Below are 15,782 nucleotides of genomic sequence, written 5' to 3' on the forward strand. Positions count from 1 at the left end.
ATTACGAATTACCATATTTATTGTTTACTCGCTACATAGTGAATAAGGTATACCTCGTTTTGTCACGAATGTCACATTCTCCCCCCGTTAAGAAATTTCGTCCATGAAATTTTTATGTTTCAACGGTTTTCTTTTTTGGAATCAAGTGAGGGTATTTATTTAAAAATTCATCCTTCCGTTCCCATGTAAATTCAGGTCCTCGTTTTGAGTTCCACCGAACTTTTACCAAAGAGATTTTGTCGTTTTCTAATTGTTTGGTTTTCCCGTCCACAATTTTTTCTGGTTCCTCTACAAAGTTTAGCTTTTCATTTACATGAACATATTCTAGTGGTACTATGCCGTTTCATCAACAAGAGACTTTTTCAGGTTCAACACGTGAAATACATCGTGAATAGTGCTCAGTTCTAAGGGTAATTTCAGTCGGCAGGCTACAGGGCCAATTTTAGCAATAATCTCGAAAGGTCCAATGTATCTCGGTGCTAACTTACCGGTATTTCCAAACCTTATAACACCTTTCCATGGGGACACTTTATGAAATGCCCCGTCACCTATTTCAAAAGATAACGGTTTTCTACGAACATCGGCAAAGCTCTTTTGTCGGTCACGGGCAACTTTCAGTTTTTGTTAAATCTTATGAATTTTTTCTGTTGTTTCTTGAATTAAATTAGATCTTGTAATTTGAGTATCGCCTACTTCTGTCTAACAAAGTGGTGACCTACAATTTCGCTCGTATAATGCTTCATAAGGTGCTGCTTGTTTACAACTATGGTAACTATTATTGTACGAGAACTCAATGAGTGGGAGGTGTTGATCCCAATTCCCTTTGAAATCCAGTACAAAAGCATGTAGTAAATCCTCTAAGGTTTGAATGGTTCGTTCAGATTGGCCATCTGTTTGGGGATGGTAAGCGACATTGAGGCCTATTCGAGCTCCCAGAGCTTCTTGAACTGCCTTCCAAAATGTAAAGTAAAATGATTTTCTCGGTCTAAAATAATCGAAAGTGGTACTTCGTGTCGAGATGCAATTTTGTCAATTTAAATTTGGGCGTGTTTTTCGGTAGTGTAGTTGTTACGGATCGAAATGAAGTGTGCGGATTTGGTTAATCAGTCTACAATTACCCAAATTGCATTGTGTCCATGGGAGGTTTTGGGTAGGTGTGTCACAAAGTCCATGGTAATTTGTTCCCATTTCCATTGTAGGATTTCGGGTTGTTGCAACATTCCCGAAGGTTTTTGGTATTCAGCCTTAACTTGTGCACAAGTTGCATATTTACTTACATACATGGCTATATCCTTCTTCATACTAGGCCACCAGTAAAATTCTTTAGCGTCTTTATACATCTAATCGGTACCCAGATGAATAGAATATTTGACTTGTGCGCTTCATCAAGAATCAGTTCCGAAGATCATGAAGATTCGGAATCCATACTCGATTTTTGAAGTAATCTACTTAATCAATTTTCTTCTCAAAGTTCTTTTCATTCCCGTGCAATTCTTCATTTATCTAATTGATCTTCTTCTAAGGCTTCATTCTGGGAAATGTGTATTTGTTCAATGAGGCTATTCTGGACAATCATTCCAAGTGCTCGCACTCTTAGGGTTTTAATTCGTTTCTTCCGATTTAATGCATACTATATTGGTCTTACCCGGATGGTATTTAATTTCACAATTGTAGTCATTTAACAGTTCTACCCATCTTTTTTGTCTCATGTTCAGCTCTTTCTTATCAAATATGTGCTGTAGGCTTTTGTGGTCTGTATAAATTGTACATTTGGTGTCGTACAAGTAATGTCTCCATAGTTTTAATGCAAAAATGACTGCTCCCAATTCCCAATCATGAGTTGTGTAGTTCTTCTCATGTACTTTTAATTGTCGGGAGGCATACGCTATTACTTTCTTTTGTTGCATCAGTACCCATCCTAAACCTTTACGAGATGCGTCACAATAATATACCAAGTCATCGATTCCATCTGGAAGACTTAACACGGGAACTTCACATAACTTATGTTTAACGTTTGGAAGGTCATTTATTGTTCTTCTCCCCAGTCACACGTTCAATCTTTTTAAGTTAGGAGGGTTAAAGGTTGCGCAATACTTGAAAAGTTTTCAATAAGTCTTCGGTAATACCCGGCTAATCCCAAAATTGACGAATTTCTTTCGGTGATTTAGGTACTTTCCAATTCTTAATAGCCTCAATTTTACTGGGGTCTACTTGGATTTCTTATTGATTCACAATATGTCCTAAAAATGTACTTCTTGTAGCAAAAATACACATTTGGACAACTTGGCATATAACTTTTCTTGCCTCAATAATTCCAAGATTACCTTCAGATGTTGCTCGTGGTCTTCTTTACTATTTGAATATATCAAGGTGTCGTCAATAAATACTATCACGAATTTTTCAATATAGGGTTTGCAAACTCAGTCCATGAGATCCATAAATACTATAGGCGCATTGGTCATTCCAAACAGCATAACTAAAAATTCATAGTGACCGTACCAAGTTTGGAAGGTTGTTTTTGGGATATCTTCTTCCTGAATACTTACTTGATGATAACCAGATCTGGGATCAATTTTTGAAAAATACTTCACTCTTTGAAGTTGATCAAACATGTCATCAATTCGAGGTAATGGGTATATGTTCTTGATATTCACTTTATTTAATTCCCAGTTATCAATACACATCCAAAAACTTCCGTCTTTCTTTTTCACAAATAAAACCGGTGCTCCCCATGGTGAATAACTAGGTCGTATAAAGCCCATATCTAGTAACTCTTGCAATTGGTTGGACAGTTCTTGCATTTCAGAAGGTGAAAGTCGGTAAGGTGGCTTAGCAATGGGAGCTGCTCCTAGTATTAGGTCAATACAGAATTCGACTTGTCGAGTTGATGGAAAACCCTATTTAATAAACAACATGAAAATGAACGTTTCTCAGCTTAATTTTGCAATATAATAAAAGCATATTAAATTGTAGCAGAAACCAAAAATATTTTCACGGATTGCTTAAAACATCTTATATAAGTGTTATATAAATCTTTTTCGGCTTAACTAATGATGCAATGCTTGTTTTGGTATTAATGATCGCGTTTAAGTTCATAGCATATTGTTAAACGAAACCTTTTTCGTTTAAATTGTTTTATACGTACTGGGGTCTCAATACCAATATGTTAGCCACTATAATAAATATATCACTCATATATGAGCCCTAAGTATATATACGGGTCATAATCAGTGTCGGTCTATTATTCGTTTAATCATTACGAATTACCTGATTTATCGTTTACTCGCTACATAGTGAACAAGGTATACCTCGTTTTGTCACAAATGTCACAGCTATCAAGCATATATATATATATATATATATATATATATATATATATATTAACAAATAATAATATTAAACCTGAAGGTTTAGGCATGGATATTTGCGTCAAAATCGGCCATATCAATTATTAGTACTAGTAGGATTCCGCACGATGTTGCATCGCTGACCATATACAACGCGTTATTGATAAAATATTAAATTTTGAAATCATACGCGACACAAAGTTGTAGATTTTTTTGGCAAAATTTGTTCAAGGTGAACCCACAAAACAGTCAAACTTCTGAGTTTATGTAAAACACAAAACATTTAATACAAAATAAGCTTAATTACTTACTTTATCATAAGAAGCTAGGACAATTTATCCGTCAAGATCATATTCTCTAGAGAGCCTCCATTCGACTACACAAAACAAAAAGAAACTTCAAAAAGTACATTTTTAGAACGAACCGTTTTGACCTGAAAAAAAACAGGCAAACGACTAATCAAACCTAACCAATATGAAAAACCGAATTAAACAAAATCAAACATGTATAATGATCTAGTTAATTGAAAGTTTGATTATAGTTACAACCAGTTAAAACCCCTATTAACATACATGTGGGTTCTAAAGACGGTCCAAAGCACATAATGCAACCAACCAAGTATGCCACCGAATATTTTGTAAGAACCTGTTAGCAATTCAAAAGAAATAAGATCTTTAAGCATAAAAATGCAATCTTGAAATTAATTTAATTATAATAGCCTACCTCATAAGACAATTTTCTTTCATCCATATAAAAGAAAGCCCATTTCTTTTCCCAAAGCCGTATATAGGAACACATAGGATTCATCAGTTAATATATTAAAGAAAATTTGCAAAAAAGGTTGGTTGGTCTTGAACGGAGATGATCACCTACAAGTCCATAACCTTCACGAGATGTCTGTGAAAACCATGCAATAATATGATTAATATCGTTCATACACATAAAAATGTAAAGATACGATACATTGAAATTAATAGATTCATATTTTTAGATCAAACCCAAGGATGAAGCTAAGCTGTAAGCAAGCAAGCAACGTGTTTTCCACACCAAGGTAGACATATCTCTACCATAACTGAAAAAACTAATTTTAAGAATGGTTAATCCTTATATAAATAGGCCACATATATATTTTATTACCTGATATTTGGGCTATGGAAACACGATTCAGAATCCAAGTATTTCATCTCTAGCTCCCGTCACGATTGTGTGCAAAGCCTCATTTTTGTTATTAAACTTATGATTATTCTCTAAAGTTGAATTTATAATCACAAAGGTAACTTATAAATCTAGCTACCTATCTGGTGAGATTGCAAGACACAATTCTATTTGGAGTGATCATGAGTTCATTGACATTCTTTGACACACAAGATTGCATACCTGCCATTATAACAACACCAAAGTTACCGGTTTTTAAAAAATTTCATGACTCCCATTTACTCATGTGAATCTAGCAAGCTACAATTTCTTTTCTTTTCATTTATTTAAATGATGGGCCTTAGTGAGAGTTATAGAAATCAAACACCGAATCATATTCTCAATTTGAATAAACATTATCCACAGTCCATACAAGACATACATTATGTTATGCTAAGATTCAGCATTATGTTTAAATGTATAAACAAAAATATACATTCTGGTTCAGATGATTATTTAGGATTCTGTGTTATTATGTTATAATAATAAAAGGTAAGTGATGGTTGTTATAAGGAACAATAAAGTATAAGTCAAACAATGAATTAAATTCTCAACTTCTAAAACAAACATAGTAAATTACTATTCTGCACGCGAGTAACTAATTCTGCTAAGATTCACCGTCATGTTTAACTATATAATAAGAAAAATAAAACAAAACCATGAAAACTACCTATACTTTTCTATTACTGGTCCCGGCAGCAAGATTAGTCGCGTGTTGTGCGCATTCAACCGAACATGTGCTATCATTAGTCCCAAAATCACACAATTTTGTTACCTGCATTAGCGTTGAACTTTCAATATCATCAAGATTCACAACTAATCTATATATAATATTGTCAACAAACCATCTATTTAAGTTTAAAATTAACATTACTACAAAAAGCATTCCAAAAAATAAACACAACTTCCCAAATCCCACAGCCATTGCATGGTGAGAAGACCAATCAACAAGGTTCAGATAAAAAAAAAGTCATCTTGCAATGCATGTGCATCCAAAACCTAAAATAATCCCCCAAATTTAGTAACCAATTTAATCAATCAAAATATATGAAAAAATGTTAACCTTATAAAGAGTACCGGGGACTTTTCTTGGAGCTTTGACTAGCCCCAGACGACTGCTCATCAAACCCTAACGGAGACAACGAAGGCAAACGTTGTCTAGGCATACTGGATGAGGTTGAGAAAACATAATGAAACGAATGACATGTGGTTCATAATAAAAAACATCAAAAGAAGGCGAAGGATGTTGACATGTTTGAGTTCAAAATTCTTCATCTAAAATTAGACAAATCTGACTTGCAAAAAAAAATGTCGACAATAGTATCTTATCTTATCGCTAGCCAATGATTAGTGTTAGATCTAGACAAATCGATTCAACGTTCTTTGGCAACTGACATATACCAGAACGATTTCCATAGGGGATATGGGGTACCAACGATTCTCGCCATCACTGCTGCAAAATTCGGCACCATCTGCTTCATCTTCGAGAAAGTGACCAGATTTTGAGGTAAAGATAAATTAGTGGGTTTTGAATTTTGAATCAGGTTTAAGTGATTCCACGCGAGCCACTTGAACGATCAAAGTTTTTGTGTTTGCATGCATCAATAATTTGTACATCTAGCTCTATGAGTTGTAAAACTCTTAATTTTAAGAGTTTTTGGTAAAATTACTATCTTGCCCTTCCTATATGTATATTAATACTAGCCAGTTGCCCGCGCGATGCAAACGCAACCGGTGTTATTATGTTTGTAACCTCGCAACGATATGTTCGTAACCCGACGGTGGTATGCATTTAACGTGGCATCGGGCGTGTAACCGGTGCCAGTAAGCGCACCACATAATGCCTATACGCGAGCAACCCGATATGTATAAACAGTGTCATCCATGTAACTGATGCTTGAACGCGCATAACAGGTGGCGACAAGCAAGAAGTAAGATGAAATGTACAATAGTTTCAAATAAACTACTTTTAACCCAATACTTTTTTACGTACCTGTTTCGACCCGAAAACGATTTAACCCGAAGCTTGTTTTGACATGAACCCTTTTGATCTAAACCCATCCCGACATGAAATAAATTAACCCTTTTTGTATTAACATGTTCAACACCATTAGTCGAACATGTCCGACCCATTGCCGGTAATAACTGGTAATCATGTAATATGTTAGTTTTTTTTTTTAAATTAATTAACTATAGCAATATCATACTCAAATTAAAGATAATAAAATGCTCTTTTTTATGGTGTAATTTTTTAGAAAAAATATTAACGTGTGAAAAAGTTGCGGCCGTTTAAATGTCGTGGGGGTAGTTGGTTAATAATTAGGGGGGAATATGTAACTATTTACTATATTAACAAAACTTGATTGAAGTTGAAGGACTATTATTGTATATTATTTTTGAATACGGAAGACTATTTTGCCCTTAAATTCTTAAAATTGTATGCATTGTTACTTGTACAATTTGCAACAAGAGTGGTATCTCTTAAAATTTAAGAGGTCCCTCACTCCTATATTATATATAGTATAGATAGTAAAGATATAGAAGTGATTGTATTCATTTAAATCACCAATATATTATAATATCCATTTTCAAGTATTCGTTTTGTGCATTATACACTTCAAACACATAAACACAATCATAAATAGGATAACGATGATGACAATACCGGCTTCAGCTGATAGCGTCCAGCCAAATTGATGTTCAAAATTACCACACACAGGGCCGGCCCTGAGGGTGCGTAGGGTGTGCCACCGCTCAGGCCCATCTTCACAAGGGGACACAAAATTTTTTGGTTCAACGTTTGACAAAATAACAAAAGTTTACCGAGGAAGATGTTGTGAAAGCTTATTTTTTCTACTCGTGCGATGGCAAATTAATCACAGTTATTATTGTTATCGTTCTATTACCATTTTTGTATATATAAGTATATATTTAGAAGCCCATTTTTTCTACTCACATGGGACCCTAAGCCGTTTAAATTCTAAGAGATGGCCCTGCACACACATGTCTACTCCCATCCTGTTTTTCATGTTAGAGACGAGTGAGAACGAAACCAATAATTTCATAAACAAAATGATTAAAATCTAAGCACGCTCTACGGCACTACCTCATAGATAATCTTGTGTAAACTACTATCATAAAAATTAAAGAAAACTGCGATTTTCGTTCTTGTGGTTTATTAAAATATGTGGTTTTAGTCCAATAGTTTCAAATTTGCGATTTTGTCCATGTGGTTTTATTTCACTTGCAATTAAACTCAACCCCACTAGCCCTGTTAATTCTGGTCGTTAAACCTATCAGTGTTCACATCACGTAAGAGGCAATTTTATTCTTTTTCTCCCCAAATAAACGGCGACCCTGATTTGCAAGCCTTCTCACATGAGGGGCTGGGGTTTATTTATGGAGAAAAAGGACAAAAGTGCTCCTCATTAGAGGTGCACAAACCGGTTTTTTTAAAAAAACCGGTTCGGTTATTAACCGGACCGGTTTTTTTTGGCCCGGAAAAAAACCGGTTCGGTTAATAACCGGACCGGTTAATAACCGGTTTTTTGCTGTCAAAACCCTAACCGGTCTAACCGGTTAGGACCGGTTTAGAAACCGGTTAGAACCGGTTAATAAACCGGTTTTTTTATTAACCGGTTTTTTTTATTAACCGATTTTTTTTTTTTTAAATTTCGCGGTTTCAAATACGAATATTTGTTTTTTATATTTTGTACTTAATGAAGACCATTATTTTTTCACAGTATAAACAAACCGGTAACTACAAGGCAAAACGGTAACTACAAGGCAAAACGGACTGACCGAAAACTAACAATAACGAAATAATTAAAACACCAAATCAAGTGTAAAACGAGCACCAACGGCTCAGATACCACTTGTTGGACCCCGTATCAATAATCACGAACAATAACAAATCTCAGATCTATGAATATCCGATTAGTACTATTAAGGATCTCGCTCATAATTAACCGATTCAGTGTTATAAGTACGTGTATATATTATCAATATATTAGATGAATAATGTTAGGTGAAGCTTCAGAGAGAGCAATTGGTTAATTAACACTCAAAAGCTCTTTTTCAAAGACTTACATTAAAGTGAACAGGTATTCACTCTATATTGAAGGGGATCTGGTTCGCAAACATCCCCTAGCGAACCAGCTTCCCCTTCGTTACATAAATTAACATAACGAACCATCCCCTGATTCGTTAACATCCCCAAACGAATCAGGAGGGAATACATTATAATGTCTTAGTTCGCTAACATCCCTAGCGAACTAGACTTAACCTTAACGAACTAGTTAATAATAAACATTAATTATTACATTAAGTAATAAATAAAACATTAACGATAAATACAAAGACTTTAGACGCAAAACCGTGCACTAACAAATGAGAATATTGAAAGTAGCTCAAACGATCCGATTCTCCTTATTACATACATACTAAGTAAACAATGAAATAACCAACTATATACACCACTAACTTTTTTTTCACTCAATACATAATAATTAGAACATTGAATCTCTAACTTTTTTTTACATTGAAAATAAACATAATACTTAATACTTCCTATTGATTAGTACTAAAACAATTACATGAACAATGCTTAGACACGATTAGACACGATTACATGAACAACTTGCTGTTTCTTACTCATGATTTGCCTCCATGTTTGCTGTTTCTTTAACTAATTTTCTTCGCTACCCGATCCCGAGCTATTTCTTAGGTAATCGTCGTACGCGGCTTCTTCATCGGTCATTGGTTGAGTGTGTCCTTCATTGACCTCGTCTTCATACAAGCCCGCTTCATACTCCATTTCCCCCTCGAGTGAGCGTTGATGTTGTGCCCTATCTAAAGAGTCCAAGTAATCCTTGTAGCAAATCGACATCTCTATAGCTGGTGCAGTGAGTCGAGTCCTCCTAATCGATATAACCCTGCCAGAAACAGAAAAAGCAGACTCCGAAGCTACCGTGGAAGCTTGGACCGTTAGTAAATCTTTGGCCATGGCGGCGAGGATCGGAAACTCATCCTCCTTACCTCTCCACCAAGCCAGCAAATCAAGACTTCTAAATTCATCCGGAGTCATGTGTTTCACAAAGTTGGTACCACCATACCTTCCAAGTTCACTGCTTGGGGTGTTTACCTTTTGACGTTTACCGGCATCTTCCCAAATCATGTAGTACATCCCCATTTCAAGGTCGGTTTGGGATTGGGATTGGGCAACAGCTCTTAACGAGTCATGAATTTGGGAAGACGACCCGTATTTTGTAAGGTAGACATCATACATGTTTGACAAGGTGGTGTTGAAATCATTCTTTAAAGTTTGGCTATAATAGGGGTTTTGATCGTCGTTTAACCCTAGCTCATCACAAATTTTTTCTATTAAAGCTTCAACACCACCAACATTGATGCAAGGGTTTAACGCAGTAACACATGTCAAAACAGCGGGTAGTTCTTGAAAATATTTTCTAAATTTTTCTTTCATTTTTACACCCATATCAAAATAAGGTGCACCCCTACAATGAAGTTCACTCAACTTTGTGCACATGACAGCAATTTTTGGTAAAGCAATGGGGCTTGTTGGATAGTAAACCCCGGATAAACTAGTTGTGCAAGATTTAAAAATTTGAAGGACCTCCGTAACGATCTCAATCAATAACCAGTTTCTAGGATCGTACGGTGCATATTTACCCCTACTTGACAAAATTTGATGAAACGCAATTAATGATTCTTTTTGTTGGATGGCTTTCTCAAACATATTACAAGTCGAGTTCCATCTTGTTGGACAATCCCAATTTGGCCCCAACCATTGACAATTAGCTTCTACACAAAATTTTTTGTATCTTGAAAATGTTTTATTGTTGCTAAAAACATCTCGTAACATTCTTTTAAAATTGTTTCTTTGCGTTTCGATCACGTTTAACCCATCTTGCACGGCCAAGTTGATAATATGTGCAATGCATCGGCTATGAAAAAACGCTCCATCACAAATAGGTTTATACTTTAATTTTAAATGGCCAACCGCGGCCGTATTGTTGGACGCGTTATCAAACGAAATTGAAAAGATTTTATGTTCAATCTTGTATTGTCGAATGACTTTATCCAAGATTTGAAAAATATTTCTACCCGTGTGCGGGTAATCAAACAATTGAAACGCAACGGTTCGTTTCATCATTTGCCACGACTCGGGGTCAACCCAATGAGCCGTCACACAAATGTATGAGTCGGGCGAACCATGAGGTACCGACCACACATCCGTTGTTAAGTTTACACCAGTTTGTAAGTTTGAAAAGTATGAAATTAGTTCGGATTTAGCGTTTTTCCATGCTTTAAGACAATCTCTTCTAAGGGTCGAACGACTTACGTGTTGGTAGCGTGGTTGAACATAGTTTTGCATCATCTCCGTGAATTGAGGGTTGTCGAAGTGGTTGAAAGGAAGTGTTTGTTGAATCACAAAGTTTGAAAACTGTTGACGTACCGCTTCAACGTCGTACGTAAACATCGCTCCTTGATTCGTCATCTCCGGCTGCGAACTACTTCCCGATTCGTCCTTCAAGGCCTTGCAAAAGGGCCTTTGTACATGCGCTTTTAAAGTGGAGTTTGCATCTTTGCCATAAAACTTCAAACAATGTTTGCATCGAGCTTTTTGGCTACCGTTAGACATTTCGCATAGGTCGAAATGTTGCCAAACATCATGGTTTCGTTTCGTGGGGATGACCCGAACGACCGTTTCTCCCGTGTTCGAGGCACCCATGTTGGCGGATGAAGCAGCACTTTGGGAGGCCATGATAATCGACTACGAAATAAGAGTGGTATATTCGAGTATGAAATAAACGACTACGAAATAAGAGCGTATGGAGTGGTAATGTGGTATAATTGAGCGTGAGATAACAAAATAATCGCGTATGAAATAAACGTTTTGAGCGTTTGGAGTTGTATAATCGAGTGTGATCTAACCAATACCCAACCTAAACTATATATAGATGTTTGTGGGGGTAAAATGGTAAAAAAAAAAAAAAAAAAAAAAACGGTCCAAAAACAAAAAAAACGGGCATATAGCCGTTATACAACGTTCAAAAACCGGTTTTTAACCGGTTAACCGGTTATGGAGAAACCGGTTAACCGGTTTTTCCACAACGGTCAAAAACCGGTTTTTTTATAAACCGGTTAACCGGTTTTTCCATAACCGGTTAATAAAAAAAACCGGTTTTTCCATTAACCGGTTCGTTAACCGGTTTTGGATCTAGAACTTGTAACCGAAAGACGAACCGGCGGTTTGTAAACCGGTCAAACCGGTTTTTAAAAAACCGGTTTCCGGTTTAAACCGGTAAACCGGTTCCCCAACCGGTTTTTTTGGCCATCTCTACTCCTCATATGATCATATGAGGTGCATGTTAATGGGTTTAATGACCATATTTAAGGAACAAAATCACAATAATGAAACTGTTTGAACAAAATTGCAATTTTTGACAAACTACAGGAAACCACAGTTTACTTTAATAGTTATGATCCTTTTAATAATATTTAGGTTAACAAATTTAAGTAATTGATGCGATCTTCTCTTAATGTATGAACTAACTTTTAACATCAAATATTAAAATTAACGTTATCCTGTGTTGTTGAGTATTTTATTATATGTTGAATCTTAAACAAATATATCCTTGATTATCAGTTATCACATTGCCAGCCAGGTATCACTTTCAGAAAAGGACGAACCATAATCGGTAACAATTGTTTTATAGTATGGACTATAATACAGTACTATATTTAAATATTTTAATAAAATTGTGTTGGAAAAGATAAAGAATTCTAAAATTTGTAAGCTACCCCTTCCAAAGTTTAATTACAATAACAACAAACGCTGAATTGTCTTCATTCTGGAGACAAATTTGATTACACACCAATAATTTGCTCCGGAAAACCATAAGTTGATGAACAATCAAGTTCAGGAAACAGCAGCCCACCGTGAGCGGCTGCCGGACAGATTTATACGTAAAGAAGATGAAGAATATGGTAACATCGCCACCGCGGGTGAGTCTTCCGCAACACAGATTCCAGTTATTGATGTTAGCCTCTTAAGTTCATCCCATTTGGAGCTCAATAGGCTTAAATCGGCAATTAACCATGGAATTGAAGGTTCTCTTTTGGACAAAGTTCGTGAAGTCAGCGGACTGTTCTTTGATTTATCAGCCGAGGAGAAGAAGGAATGCTTGAGGGAAGAAGATGATGTTGAAGGCTATGGGAATGACATGGTTCTCTCGGATGACCAAGTTCTTGATTGGACTGATAGACTCTATCTCACTGTCCTTCCGAAAGACCAACGAAAGATTCAGTTTTGGCCTCAAAATCCAACTGATTTCAGGGAGGTTGTTGATGGGTATTGCTCTAAGATAGAGTTGACTAATGAAGTTATCCTGGCTACATCATTGAGCTTGGTGGAGAATTGTTTCTTAGAGCAATATGGGATTAATAGTTTCAAAATGTTTGCAAGATTTAAACCGCCATGACGTTTCTGTTGCAAGACAAAGAGGTTGAAGGTCTTCAGGTTTTGAAAGATGGGCAGTCGTTTGGAGTTCCGGATGCTTTAACCATCAAATCCAGGTAATTCTTCTTGCTTTTTTTTTTCAAAATCATCATTGAAAATTTCACCAATACCCGGCAGATACTAAAACACTAAATTTAGTATCTGGATTCGAACCTTCGACCTCTGTTGCTTTTGTGAATGTGACGACTCTAGCTAGGTCAATCTTTCTTGTCAATATATGATTTGTTTGGAGATCAAGAACTGTTTGATGAAATATCGTACATGTGCAGATAATGAGTAATGGGATCTTCAAGAGCCCAGTGCATCGGGTCTTGGTGAACTCAAAAAATCAAAGGATGACTGTAGCTATGTTCTGCATGCCTCAAACCGAAAACGATATTGGACCTATAGACAGGTTGATTACGGATGACAGGCCAAGGTTATACAAGAATGTAACATTTTCTCTAGATTTTTATTTCAAGAACTACCAGAAGGGTAAGAGATCACTTGATGCTTGCAAGATTTGACTATGTTCAGAGGATGGTCTTTTCTTCTGTTTTTAACTTTTTGCTTGTGTTGTCCATTTTCATATGTTTTAATTTTGTTGCTATCACAAAAATAAGATCACAAATATATGCTGTATAAATAACTTGTCCAATTAAACTTGAATTAAGTACCCATTTTTAAGTTCAATACCCAACCCAATCAATATCTATCAAATTTTTAATCTATGCTCAATTAAATTTGAAATTAATACACAACTAAAACCATAGTTGTATTTGTTTTATTGAGAAAAACTTGCTATCTTATTTAGATTGGTATATTTATTACAAAAAATGAAAACCCATAAAAACCACTTTAGATATATTTTATTTTAATTATACATTTTAATGACGTTTTAAGTGCTTTTAGGTTATATGATATTTTCTTTGATTGTCTTTTTGTATAATAAACAGACTCGATTTAACCCAACCGAAATAGTAATACCACACTGAAAAAAATATATGCCGATTTGACTCGAGCTGAATGACTGAACCAGATTAAAAAAACAAAGTTAACTGAGTAATGATCCAAAAAAATTTCTATCCCTGTAAGAAAATTTTTGGATCCGCCTTTACCTGCTAACACTATCACTATTAGGAAAAATTAAAAGCCAAGAAAAAATTGAAATTTACTGAAAATTAGTCTAATTTTTCATTAACTAACGATCATAATAACTAGTTGAATATTTAGTAGTAATAATAAGTAGTAGTTATAAGTATAACGGTTACCAAAAATATTTAGTAAACACTAACCATTATTCAACAATCATGTGGTCGAATCTCTTAGACATTATATAATTTTGTTCGACGATTTTATTGTTGCGCGAGACCAGTATGTTAACTTCCTGATTTCTAACCTTATTATTGTTCATGTATGTGCTATTGCTCCAATTTGTAACCTAATTATGGTGATATTGGAAGGGACGAAACTATGGGTTTGTTCTATGACTTGATCTTCTAATGTGTCAAAGAACGAGTGATATTATGTCACATCCTCAATTTTCGACTAACGAGGTTTTACCGCAATGTGCGTGACATACCAGGATCTAACCACTTGTCATACCGAACAACCATTTAATAATGAAAAATCATCATTTAACATAAGTATGAAAAAAAAATTTGGGCCTAAAGTAAATAAGAGTATTTGTTGGGTTTAAACAATTTAATTTTTAAACTAGCTTCCTTGGTTATGATTTTGGTTGATTAAAAAACTAATGTATAAATATATGCTAAAACATGTTTTAAATGATGCTAAAATCCACAACCTTTTGGTTAGGAGTCATACCCTTTACCACTAAACCAAGTTAGTTGTTTTGTAATTGTGTTAAAACATTAAATATAGATATAGTTTTTCATCAAAGTATATATAATTTAAAAAAAAAATTCCGGGCCTAGCGGGTAGTCGGGCCTATGGCCGTCGACTACCCTGCCATATGCCATGGCTGGCCTTGGTGTTGTGGTTCTAGAATCCCTAGTATCCAAACAATCCCATTGTTTATTTGTGTTAAATCAAAGTTTGACTTTAATTGACCTTGACCAAAGTTTGACTTTTGGTTGACTTTGATCAAAGTTTGACTTTGATGTTGACCTTTGACCAAAAGGCCCAACGTTTTTTGGCATTACCAAAAGGTCCAACTTTGTTGACAGTTTACCAAAAAGGTTGACCGAGTTGACTGTCGACCAAAGTTTGTCCAAGTTGACCCGGAGACCCGTTGGTGACTTATAATCGAATATGTTATCTTATAAATGATAATTGTAATTTTAATTCAAAAGTTTAGCAATAATGTATGACATGCATATTAAACCATATTACATGTACTAATCATGAAGCAACCAAGTGTTGACCACCGCTAGATATTTCAAATAAGACTAACCATTTAGTCAAAATAGCTTCTAAGTGCCTAACCATGTACTAATCAACCAATAAGTCAAATAGTGAATAAATGATCATTAAATTCATCATAAAGCATGCTAACAAATCTGAATTCACAATACATGTTCTAGCTTAACAAAACCTCTTTGTCTACCCCATCAAACCATCAAATTTAATTACGATTTTTTTTGCACTGTAAACTACAAGTCTTAAATTTTTCAGACTATTTATTGTTGTAATTTTAACATGTACACAAAAATCATGAAAACTCATACAAGACAACAATGTACGTGCACTATTTC

At 35.2% G+C, this 15,782-nt stretch overlaps 1 pseudogene; it reads left to right on the forward strand.

Moving 5' to 3' along the window:
• The first annotated feature begins 12,445 nt into the window (after nucleotides 1-12,445).
• On the forward strand, nucleotides 12,446-13,706 carry LOC143615900 (protein LATERAL BRANCHING OXIDOREDUCTASE 1-like; annotated as a pseudogene).
• Nucleotides 13,707-15,782: the final 2,076 nt, after the last annotated feature.

The sequence above is a fragment of the Bidens hawaiensis genome, unplaced genomic scaffold (genome assembly GCF_021521415.1).
Source record: "Bidens hawaiensis isolate Kalapana, Puna unplaced genomic scaffold, B.hawaiensis_p1.1 tig00044789_1, whole genome shotgun sequence".
Lineage (NCBI taxonomy): Eukaryota > Viridiplantae > Streptophyta > Magnoliopsida > Asterales > Asteraceae > Bidens > Bidens hawaiensis.